Here is a 12,593-nt window from a genome sequence, read left to right as displayed (position 1 = left end):
TATATATATATATATATATATATGGAGTGATCAAATTAAATCGATGAATAACATTTTACTCCACACATATTTTATAAATTTGACTCAATACATTTTTATATCAATTTAAAAGAGTTGAATTGTTATGGATTGCTAATATAAAAAGTTTTACATTCACAATCATCTATGAACATACTTTTAAAAATAATTATGATAAGTCAAACATATTTAATTATTTAACAACTGCTATTGAATGCACATTGTAAAAAAATTTACATCGACAATATATATAAATTCAATTCAATTTAATATCATTTAATATTTTTGGTAAATTACTATAATACTCTAGAAATGATGTTTAATTGAATAAATATAGTTCAGGGTAATAAAAAAAAAAATTAAAACTTTATCATATTTGAAACCTAATTTCACTTATATCGAACATTGGACCCATTTGTATAAGATTTTAAATAATTAATAGAGATTATTTTCACTTATATCGAATATTTGAATTAATAGAGATTTGAAAAATAATTTTTATAAAAATTTACTTAAAATAATAGAGATTATTTTGTTACCAATTAAAAAAAGTAATTTTAATATTTAATAACTTAAATATTCATTATTAGAGATTTTAAAAGATAATTTATTTTTAAATAAAGGTATATTTTAAAAATGATTTTTTTTAATCATTTTTTGAAATTTTATTATCCAAAAAAATTGTAAAAACTAGATGAAAAATTTAAAATTTTATTTTAAGATAAATTATTTAAATTAATTTTTTATTTGAAATTTTATCTTAAAAATATTATAAAAAAATAAAATGCTATGAACATCATTTAAAAAAGAATCTTACAAAAGTAAAATTTAGTAGCTTTAACAAATATACGGTATGGTCCTTCGATGATTCTAGTGGAGAATCTGAGATGTCGGAGGAAACATACAAGTTATTATTTCACTCCAAATAAGATGTTTCGATCTTAACTAAAGAACATTTTAATTACTTTTAACTTTTTTTCAAATATATTATAAAAATTTGATATCAATTTTTCCTGATACATAAGTGATTTTAGAAAGCTAAATCTATATTTTATATATTTAAAATTTTTATAATTTAAAAAACAGTTACATAATTTATTTCTTTAACCAATTAAAAATGCTTCTTCTTCATATATTACTTGTTTAGGTTTAAATTTTAGAATGGGTTAAATATAATATAAGATAAAGCAAATAACTTATAAAGCTTAATTTAAATATTAAATTCACTGAGTAATTAGGGGTTACTTTGAAATTAAAGGTTTTCTCACTAAAGAACTAGGACAAGAAGCGTAAAGAGAATTCGGTAATAGTTAAATAAAAAAATTCAATAACTAAGATCAAATTAAAAACCAATGTTGGATTCTAAAACTCATCCCTAAAAATTTTCTTATTATAGAAGTCCAATATTATTACTATTGTTAGTTTCAAAAATTATTTCAATCAATTTGAAAATTTTTTGCTCAATTTTAATAATTAAACATAATTTAATAGTATAATGCAACGCTTGAATTCAAAACTCGGTAATATCGTTTTATTATTATTTGCAACGACTATGTACACTTCTTGAAACTCTATTAGTGTCCAAGTCAACTAAAAATGGCTTATGTTGTTGTTTATTTATTTTTATTTTTTGTTTGAGGTGATAAGGCTAAATCATCAAAATATAACCTTCAATTACTTTTTACTGAAACAAAAGTCTCAAATAACAAAGCTTAAGGTTCTTTACCATCTTCATCAACAATTGATCATAAAAGGAAGAAACTATCAATTTATCAATAGGATTGAAAGTATTCTACAATATAGAACAAAGTTGAAGAACCTATATAATTAAGTTTTTCGTTTTATATTGAGTTTCATTTTGTTATTTTGGTATTTGGTTGCACAAAATTATGTTTTTTATTTTTGAATGATAGACATATTAGTAACATTGAAAATTTTGTTTTGAGTCAATTTCATGTTTTGAATTGTTGAACAAGAAATTTGTCTTGAACTTATCTCAACAATTGCGAATTATATTCATAATTGAATTTGTATGTTATCTTTGATTTCATATCATTGTAACATTAAGTGATTCTAATTATCTTCACCTTTGATTAAATCAAATCTCATATTACTAGATTCGATCAACTCATTTTCTTGCATTAAGTTTTTTTTTTTTTTGGATCAATTAGTTAAAATACCATAACATTTTGAAAACCAATTTTTCCCATTTTGAAAATTAAGTTTTTCCAGATGAATATATATGCTATTCCATCGTAATCGATTCATTTTTGTTGCATGATTGGTAAAACTAATAAAGGTAGGACTCTATTCGACACAATTTTTAGAATTTATAGGTCATATCAATTAACAAGTGGCATCAAGAACTCGATCTCTTAGTATTACGAGTCTAATGACTTAAAAATTATCAAAATATCACATAATATGATTCTGAAACCTTAGAGAATGTATAATAGAGCAACGATTTTTAAAGGTGATGACTATTGGTATAGGAAGAGCACATGAAAATTCATATTAACTTTTATGATTTAGATGTACGTGAGATGATCTAAAATGGTCTTTATATTCTAAAAAATGTTTGATAAACTAAAAATGATTTAGAAAATTGTAGACAAGAAAATGGTATAATATGATTAAAATGGGAAAAATGTTATTACGTATATTTTTGGACAACATGAGAATAGCCTAAGAAATGTGGGACACTTTTGAGGCGACATATGTGGGTTTAGTTGAAGTTAAAAGAGCAAGAATAAACACGTTTCTACAAGAGTATGAAATGTTTTACATGAAGCAAGGTAAAACCACTGCTTTTGAAAAAATGGTTCACATTCGTTGTGAATCACTTGATAGTGCTTAGAAAAAAAGTCTAAAGAAGATTTAATCAATAAAATTTTGGTATGTCTTAGTAGGGAAGCAATCCAAGTGATAGATAGTGTCGAGTCACGAAACTTAGCAACAAAACATGAACATGAACAAGTGTTCAATCCAAAGAAAAAGAGCTAAAGAATAAGAAAAAGATCATATAGGCTAATCCTCGATGTCAAAGAAGGATGATAGTTCTGATAGTAGCGAATTAAATAGTGATGAAAAAATTAGTCTCTTTGTTAAAAGGTACAACAAATTTCTTAAGAGAAAATTAATGATGCCCCCGAATAAATAGCCTATTGGTTTGGCTTGGAACATGACTGACTAGCACTAATAATTTCCCCTCCCCCTAACATATAACTAAATATACTAGCATTTGTCTATAAAAAAAATGATAAAAGTTGGCAAGTTTAAGAAATCTAGTAAAAATGACAACGAATATTTTCATCACTTGCTATTAAGGTGAAAAGTCTCCACACATCAAACTAGAATATATGGATTATCTTAAGAAGATGGACAAACGTGAGAAAGGTAAAAAGGACAACTGAAAGCTAGAAAGATGTCGACCTTGAAAGTACATGTCTTATGGCTAAAAACTATAACAATAAGTTAAAAACATGACTAGATTAATGGGTTATCAAAAGAAAAACATTTTAAATTTATAAAATCAAAAGGCCAAAAATTAAAAAATATTTATCTAAACCTTCGAACTAATCTAATGAAGTTACTCAAATTGTAAAATATTATCTTAATGTATCTTATTGTGAAAATTGTGTTTCATTAAAAAATGAAAATATCACATTGAATGAAAAAGTTTCAAAACTTAGACTTAAGGCCAAAACTTCAAAAGCTCCAAATAAAAGGAAACGGTTTCACAAAAATAAACTATTTTTCAAATGTGACACATCTTCCAAATGTTACTTGTCATATGTTACATATGTTACATATGTTACATGTTACTTGTTATCATAAGATTAAGAAGCAAAACTTATCGTATGTTATTTGTTACTTTTGCTATCAAAAGTGACACACCTCTTTCAAATGCTTTATAAAAAAAAAAAAGTTGTTGTACCAAGTGGAAGAATGATGTGGCTACTAAAAGAAAGATAAATTTTCAAAATTTTATTTCAAATGGTCTTATGAGTGATTCATAGCATGTGTGAATCAACTAACACATGTTTAAAATAAAAGTTTTGACAGTTTTATTTTTGATCTGTTAAACTTGGATATATAGTACAAGTGCATGTACAATACGATACAATTACATTAATACACTTTTTTTTTTTTAATTTAGGATATGATAGGGTTTAAATACATTAATAAAATTTTATTTCAAATTTATATACATATAAATACTTATAAAGAAAATAGTCATTGATGATTCTTCATTAATACATAACTATAATATTTACACATTTCATCATATATTCTAAACCATATCTTTTGATATCAACAAAAACATTAATATTAAAAGAATTAAAAAATAAATATTTGCTTTATGCAATTGTCAACAATTCTAAAATATTTTTAATTGTCTTTTTTACATCATTATCATCGTCCATAAAAAAACATGATTTTTAAGTTTGGTTCATCAAGAAACAATTTTACCGATTCAAGATGTCCAACACCTAATATATATTTATGTATCATAAACTTAGTTCACTTTTATCCACAAATACAGATTCCAGGTATTCGTAGTTAGTGTTTTGGGATTTTCTTAAAAACAAACGTCTTTTGTGATTCTTGAATATTTGTCATGAAAGGTGCTGGACTAAAGAAATCCACTTCTAAAAGAAAACAAAGAGGACGGAAATTCTTTTTGACTACTTCAATTATTCAACTCTAACGAACTAACTAACTAACTCAATTTTTATTCTGTAACATTCTCTCAAACTCGTAATTTACAAATTCACTGATTAATTTTGAACATCAATATGAAAGCTATTTTTACAACTACTTACAATAACTTTATAAGTCAAAACGTTACAACACATAAAACACATCAACTTTGTCGAGATCTTTTAATTAAGACATTTAATATAATAATATTCGTATTTATAACTTAAATTAAAACTTAACGGTAGCAAAAACGTATCGAACTCATTGGCCCAACTCAACCTATTTTATGATATATATATATATATATATTGTAAACCTCAATGTTTACAAATATATACGATCGTAAAAGTACTAGGGGTGGGGGTAGTTATGGTACTAATTATAGAGGTACACTTAGTGATTTTTTTAAACTTCTTTTTTAATAATCTTGCATTAATTCTTCTTTATTAATTTTGCATTTTTATTTTCAATTAAATATATTTTGAGCCACTACAATTTAATCCTAAATAAATTTATTCACTCTCAGTTTTCATTTTTTATGATTAAAAATATTAGTTTTTAACAAATTTATTTTAAGAACGGAAAAGTTGATAATATTTTTATATAAATAATTGTTTACCTTTTTTATTTTTAATCAACAACTTGTCTTAACATGGGCTTGGCATATCTTTTATTTTGGTCAAATAATTTAGCTTGGGCTGGCAATGAGACAGATCCCACAGTTCTAGTCGTGGACTGTTAGCTTTTGTACCCCCCATTTAAACTTATACCCTTCTAATTTAATGTTTTTTTTTTTTGAGTGAAATACTCAAAATAACCTTTAAAAAAATCAGTAAAAGTTAAAATAAGAAAAAATCAAAACAGTTGTACCCCACACTTGAAAAATTCGGATAAGTGAGTTTTTCTGTAAAAAAGTTTTTACCGGAAATTTCAAGAGGATTGAAATTTCCGGTAGTTCAAAATGCATACCGGAAATTTCAAAAATGAAATTTCCGGGAAGGTTCATCGGAAAATTCAAAAATCCAGTAGTTCAAAATCAATACCGGAAATTTGAAATTTCCGGATGCCTTCCCGGAAATTTCATTTTTTGAAATTTCCGGTATGCATTTTTAACTATCGGATTTTTCAAATTTCCGGTTTGTTTACCAGAAATTTCATTACTTTTTGAAATTTTCGGTACACTGTGTAACTTTTTTTTTATATAATTTTTTTTTATTGAATTTTGTTAGTGAGGAATTCAAAAAAAACTAATAATAACTACCGGATTTTTCAAAATTTTTGAAAATTACGGTAGCTTCCGGAAATTTGAAATTTCCGGTATTGAAAATACAACTACCGGAAATTTCATTGACCAAATTTCCAGTAATAAATATAACTACCGGAAATTTAGATGCAAAAAATTACTTACCGGAAATTTCAACGAGGGGGTCAGATTTTGGAGTAATTTTTTTTTACCGCTCACGTGAATGAATTTATTAAAGATAAAACTGAGTTTTTAACAAATTGGGGGTACAAGTTTAAATGGAGGGGTACAAAAGCTAACAGTCCTAGTTGTGTTCCAGACTTCCAGTAATATTACCATTTTGGGCTGGGCCTAAGATTCACTAATTATCAACTTTGTGGTAAAAAAAAAAAAGAAAAATTTAAGATTTATTTGTAATTTTAGTCCTTCTATTATTATCAATTCACGGAATCGGTTTTCTATTTTAAAAGTTGATAATTTTAGTTCTTCTCTCATATTTTTGAATTAAAAAATAATGATTTGATATATTTTTAATGATGTGACATCTAATTTTATGATATAAAATCATATAGATGCATTAATTATTTATATATCATCAATTAAATTAAAAATATAAAAAAAAATTCTGAAGATAAAATTTAAACTTTTATTATTTTAATTTTAATTTTAATTTCATATGTATTAGTCATTTTATATCATCACATTTCACGTCATTATTTTGTAGTTCAAAAATCAAAAACGAACTAAAATTTTCGTTTTTAAAAATAGGAGAACAAATTTCAAATAAAATTGTCGACTATATTTTATTTTTATATATTTAATCAATGAAACGTAAAATTTTATAGGATTAAAACTGTAGCCATTTGAAAAATAAACCTAATTCGTAATTAATGTCCATCCTTCCTATTAGGTCAAGTCAAAGATGGCAAAAAAATAAAACTTCACATATTGATTTTATCTTGATTTTATTTTTATTTACTCATTTTTTGACGTATTAATTTATTTATGGATATCTTATGTTCTTTTAAGTATATATTGATATGTTGTGTAAAAAAAAAAGTATATATTGATGAGTTAATATATGTCAACTTAAATTAATAACATTTTACCTCTGAATTAACATATCACAAACAAATTTGTGCTAGAAACATGTAATAATTTATAAATAAGATATTTTTTTATTAATTAGAACGATACTAATGACCTTTTAGTGGATTTGAATTCAATATTTTGAAATTAAAAAGTTAAACTATTACAATCGAGTTAATACCTCAAGTATAAATTAGATATTTCAATCCATGGTAAAACAAAAGTGTAAGATTCAAATTAAACATGGATAACATTGAGATTCATGTTAAATATTTATTAGTTGTTATTGAATGCTTAAAAATAAGTTTGACATAATTACTTCAACTTTTTCGATTTTGATTTTTTTAGATAATCAAATATGTATTAATGGAGTACAAAGGATACTCTAATCCATGTACAAATAAAGTTTGTAAAGCAAGGGAAATAACTTAATAAAATACAATTTCAATCAGAGAAACAATAACTAGCACTCCTATCATATATAAAAATGAACCAAATATACGAAGTTACTTTGACATTTTCAACAACTTCTTGAATCAAACCATTTTTTCCTTTGAAATGTACTCGCCTCTATACTACTAGATTCGCCAAACAATAGAAAGTCATATTATCAATCTAATCTTTTTTTTTTTCCCTTCGAACATACCTCCAAGTTGTTCAAACTGAGAGAAAATACTGAGAGAAAAGGTGGTTAACTGTTTCAAAGTCATTTTTGGAGAAAATACATAGAGCTAGATTTGCATCATCTAAAATATTTTTATATAACAAAGCATCTAAGGTCGGAAGATGCTATCACATAATATTCCACGTGAGCACTAGAATTTTGGATGGTGTAGAGGTACACCACTGTTTTTCATAGTAGGTCGCATATCAGCTTTCAGTTGGATGGCTACAGATTATTTCAACAACTTATTGTACTCATGTTTTGTCGTTTCAATAGATTATCTGCTCATGTGATTCAATTGGATAGGCATCAAGAGATTGTGTAACTCAGCTTGTAACTCATCTTCCCAAGCGAATAAATGTCACCTTCATCGCCACGTCCATGACCAACCGTCACAATCCCATTGTCACATGTCTGCAACAAAACTCTATCTCTATATACACAACAACAACAAATAGTCTTAGAAATAATTAGGCAAAAGAGTTTTCATCAACCTAGTTGTCAAGCTAAAATTGGACATTATATCTAGATCGAAGTCTCAAACACAATCTATTATGAAACCAACATGATTTCCCAACATTACAAATGTCTCTCCAACACAAAGATATGCTTTTAAGGTTCTTAAATGATTCTAGCTAGACCACCCAATCTTCTTATGAGCCATATTTCTCAACCAAAATCGCAGACCACAAAGCCTCATTGTCATTTAGAAATCTCCATTTCCACTTATTTAAAAATGCCAAGTAATAAAACTCTAGATTCTTCAAACCTAAACCCTTTTTCACCTTGGAAGTGAAAACATTCTCCCACCAACACAAAAAGTTCTTTTAGATAGCTACTAAGTTGTACAAAACCTTCTTAAGAGTTTTATAAAATGAAAAGAAGAATACCAGAAGGCTTGAAAACATATAATTGAGCAAAGTTATTATCCCCTCAATAGATAAGTGTCGCCATATCCAAACTGTCAGTCTACTTATCCACCTTAAACAATAAGAATGTTATTGTTGCAATCACAAATTTAGAGGACATATTAAATACAAAAATATTATTTTGTGGAAATTAACTCGTAGTATTGAAACTAACTCAAAACTTAGGAGCAAAGCATTGATGCCCTAAAGTCATACCAAAAACCTTTATCAATAAAAATTGTGTTGTTCGCAAACTATAGCAATGGATAAGAGACTTCTTCCGTAATTTGGAATTTGCTAAGTAAACATGAAAACATAACATTTTCCACCAATTTTGATAATACTTTTTCCTCCAATTCAAAAAATAAAATGGTGCAAGCAGATCATCATGTTGCAATCATTTTCCCACCCCGAAATCGCTCGTAGGGCTGCCATTGACCAAAACATCAATTAAGGTTGATTATATACATGTTTTGATCCATGACATCCATTTAGAGCAAAAATTCACTTGGTTCATGATGTATTGCATGAAATTTCAAGTTTATTGAGTCGAAGGCTTTCTCAAAATCAATTTTCAACGGAAAACACTGTTAGTACAGAGGTACGCCTAAGAGAGGGGGGGGGGGGTGAATTAGGTGTTACGAGATTTTCTTGTTTTCAGCAATATGGTAATTGAATTTTCTGTTTTAAGATAGTAACTGATAATAAGTAAATGGCAGTAATTAAATGAACACAATAGAATTATCCTGGTTCCCCTTATGACCAAGGGTACATCCACTCCTCTTGCACACTACAAGAGATTAATCCACTTATTTTCAAAAAATGTACAACTCCTACCCTGGGATTTCTACTACAAACTTCTAACAACACTTCTAAGATAGCACACCACTATCTTAGATCAAGCTACTTTAAGAAAGTGTTACTTTCTTTTACAAGTGATATAATATAATTTGGAATAAGGATATAAGAGAGGTATAATGATTTCAATCCAATAATACTTCAAGTACCTTTGAGAACCTTTCTGAATGATATGAAAATGAAATACAAGTACTTTGTAAAAAATCATAGCACACCACTATCTTAGATTAAGCTACTTTAAGAAAGTACTACTTTCTTTTACAAGTGATACAATATGATTTGGAATAAGGATATGAGAGAGGTATAATATTTCAATCCAATAATACTTCAAGTACCTTTGAGAACCTTTCTGAATGATATGAAAATGAAATACAAGTACTTTGTAAAAAATCAGAATTTTGTTCAAAGTTGTTCAAGGATTGATTCAAGGAATGTGTGTAGTTTGATCTGAAGTTATGGTGTATTTATACTCCATAAACATCTCTTTAGATTCGTGGCCATTGATCCAAGAGGTTTGATGAACAAATACAATGATCTAGAACCATTTCAGATTTGAAAAATTGTATTGCTTCCAGTTGTATTCGAATACAGGATGTATGTATTTGAATACACCTCTTCGTAACGTTCAGATTTATTCAAAATTTGCACCTTGTATTCCAATACATCTTTCATGTAGTCGAATACAGATTCGTGATTTTTGCCACTAACTTGCTTTGTATTCGGCTACAACAGGTCGTAGTCGAATACAGATTCGAAGGTTTAGCTACTGACTAGCTGTGTGTATTCGACTACAGCAGGTCGTAGTCGAATATAGATTTAAAAGTTTAGCTACTGACTTGCTGTGTGTATACGACTACAGCTGGTCATAGTTGAATACAAATGTGAAGCTTTTGCTTCTGACTTAGCATCTGTATTCAAATACACTATGTTGTATTCGAATACACCTTTGTATTTTGTCCAAAATATTAGTTTTAAGACTTTGTTAATGCAATTTTGACTTTTGAAAATACTTTATATGCATATATAAATATGAATGGTTCTCATGTAATTGAGGTATTGGTTGTATCATTTACCTTTACATTAAAACATCTAATATGTTTGGATTTAAAGCTTATCAATGAAGATATTTGAACTTCTTTTTGAGCTTGTTGCCTTGATCATAATCGTTGGTCTTTGTCTTCATCAAAAATATGTATTTTACAAACACTTCTCGTTCCTCCTCTTCACCCAATCAACTAATTCATTTAACACTTACTTCATCTAGTAATTGATGACAGGTATAAACGCATATTGCATAATGGAAATGAGCTTATGCTTCACCTTCTTTAGCTTGTTTACTTTGTTAAGATCTTATATAGACTAGTAATGACGGAAACAGATCTATAATCCACTAACTCCTACGGGTTATCTCTTTTAGGAATGAGTATTGTAAATGTGGTAGTCACAACCTTCGACAAATTTGCATTGGTGTGAAACACATTTAGGGAGTCTAATAGGTCATCTTGTTTTAAAGTAATTTAAATTAAAGGTATTCAGATCTAGACTTTTGTTACCATTTGCGCTTCACTCCACCTCATTTACCTCATCAAATTTGAACTTAAAACATATAATATCATTATCAAGACTAGAAAGCCGATAAAAATTAATGTCTTCCAACAGCGGCCTACTAAAGTTATCCTATGGAAATGCTTCTTGAAAGTGTCATTGGACTAAACCTTTCATCTTATGAACCTCCTCCAACCACATGATTCCCACACAAAGAGCTTCAATTTAGGTATGTTGTTATTTGAGTTAATATAGTCATGATAGAAGCAAGTGTTAGAATCTCTCTCATATGCCCGCTTAATTTTCTCACTTAACACTTTCCATTTCTCCTTCAAGCAGTGTGATTTTTAACCACTTACATGGAATGAATTTCAGCACTCTTTAACAAAATCGTATAAGTTTATATGCTCAGTCTAGCAATTATTAAATCGAGAAGGTTTCGACCCTCCACTCGTTCATCGAGCCTTTTAACCAAATGAGATAGTAATCATAAATGTCTCAGTCTCCTATCCACTTAGATGACACTCCTAAGTTCTCTACCATTCCTTCACTTAATAAGAACCGACTAATCTACTCAATGCTTCGCTACTCATGTTGAATCATACATATTTTTTTCCAACTATAGGGATGTCAACTAACTTCGTTTGGGCTACAAAACCTTCAAGTTCATCCATTTATGTTGTGTTAACGTTATTGGTTCTCCCTCTCCTTCATGATTTTGTTTTCATAGCATTAAAGTTGTAGCAAAGGTTATCTAGAATTTGGGTAACTTTAAGCAATAGTACACACAATTACATAAAGAATGTATCTCAATAAACTTTTCACATGAGATTCGTAGCACCGAATGTGTCCTTGCTTCTTAATTTGAATTTGTTTTTATTGGTTTTATTAAAAAAAAATAGAAAACAAAAAGATAAAAAAAAGATATTGGGATCAAGGCTTTTGAATGTGTTCTAGTATCATAATTTGAATTTGTTTATAATAATAATCGAAGTACTTACGTAATCAAATTTATAGCAATTTTTTTTTGTTGAGATTTCCTAAAATAATACTAACATGGTCATGAAGTTTATTTTATTTATATAATAAATATAATCAATTTCTCATTAAATTTAAATTAAATTTTTCATTGGATAGTTTAGGGACAGTATATTTTCTAAAAATATTTTCCATTTTTACTTTGTATGCTTGTGATTGGAATCACATTTGATTGTCATTTTTTTGAATTTTCAAAATTATTAAAGCTATTTTTACATTTTTAAAAATATTCTTAATGTGAATTTTATTAGTGGGAACAAAAACAGAAGTAAGCATACCCTTAGCAAATTGCTCCATTTTTAAAACCAAAGAGATTAAAATTCATGACTAACACCTATTCGGGGTGGTTTTAGCTTTTAATTTTCAAATCTCAAAACACCAAAACTGCTTTTTGATTTTAAGTTTTTAGTTTTTTTTTTTCATTTAACTAATTTTAAAAATTGTTATCAACATTATTATGTTCCCTTTAAAATTAATTACAAGAATCCTCATAATAGTAATAACAACAATAAGTAATAATATTTCA

The sequence above is a fragment of the Cicer arietinum genome, chromosome 8, assembly GCF_000331145.2.
Source record: "Cicer arietinum cultivar CDC Frontier isolate Library 1 chromosome 8, Cicar.CDCFrontier_v2.0, whole genome shotgun sequence".
Lineage (NCBI taxonomy): Eukaryota > Viridiplantae > Streptophyta > Magnoliopsida > Fabales > Fabaceae > Cicer > Cicer arietinum.
The sequence above is the reverse complement of the archived record's forward strand: the minus strand, read 5'-3'. Positions refer to the sequence as shown.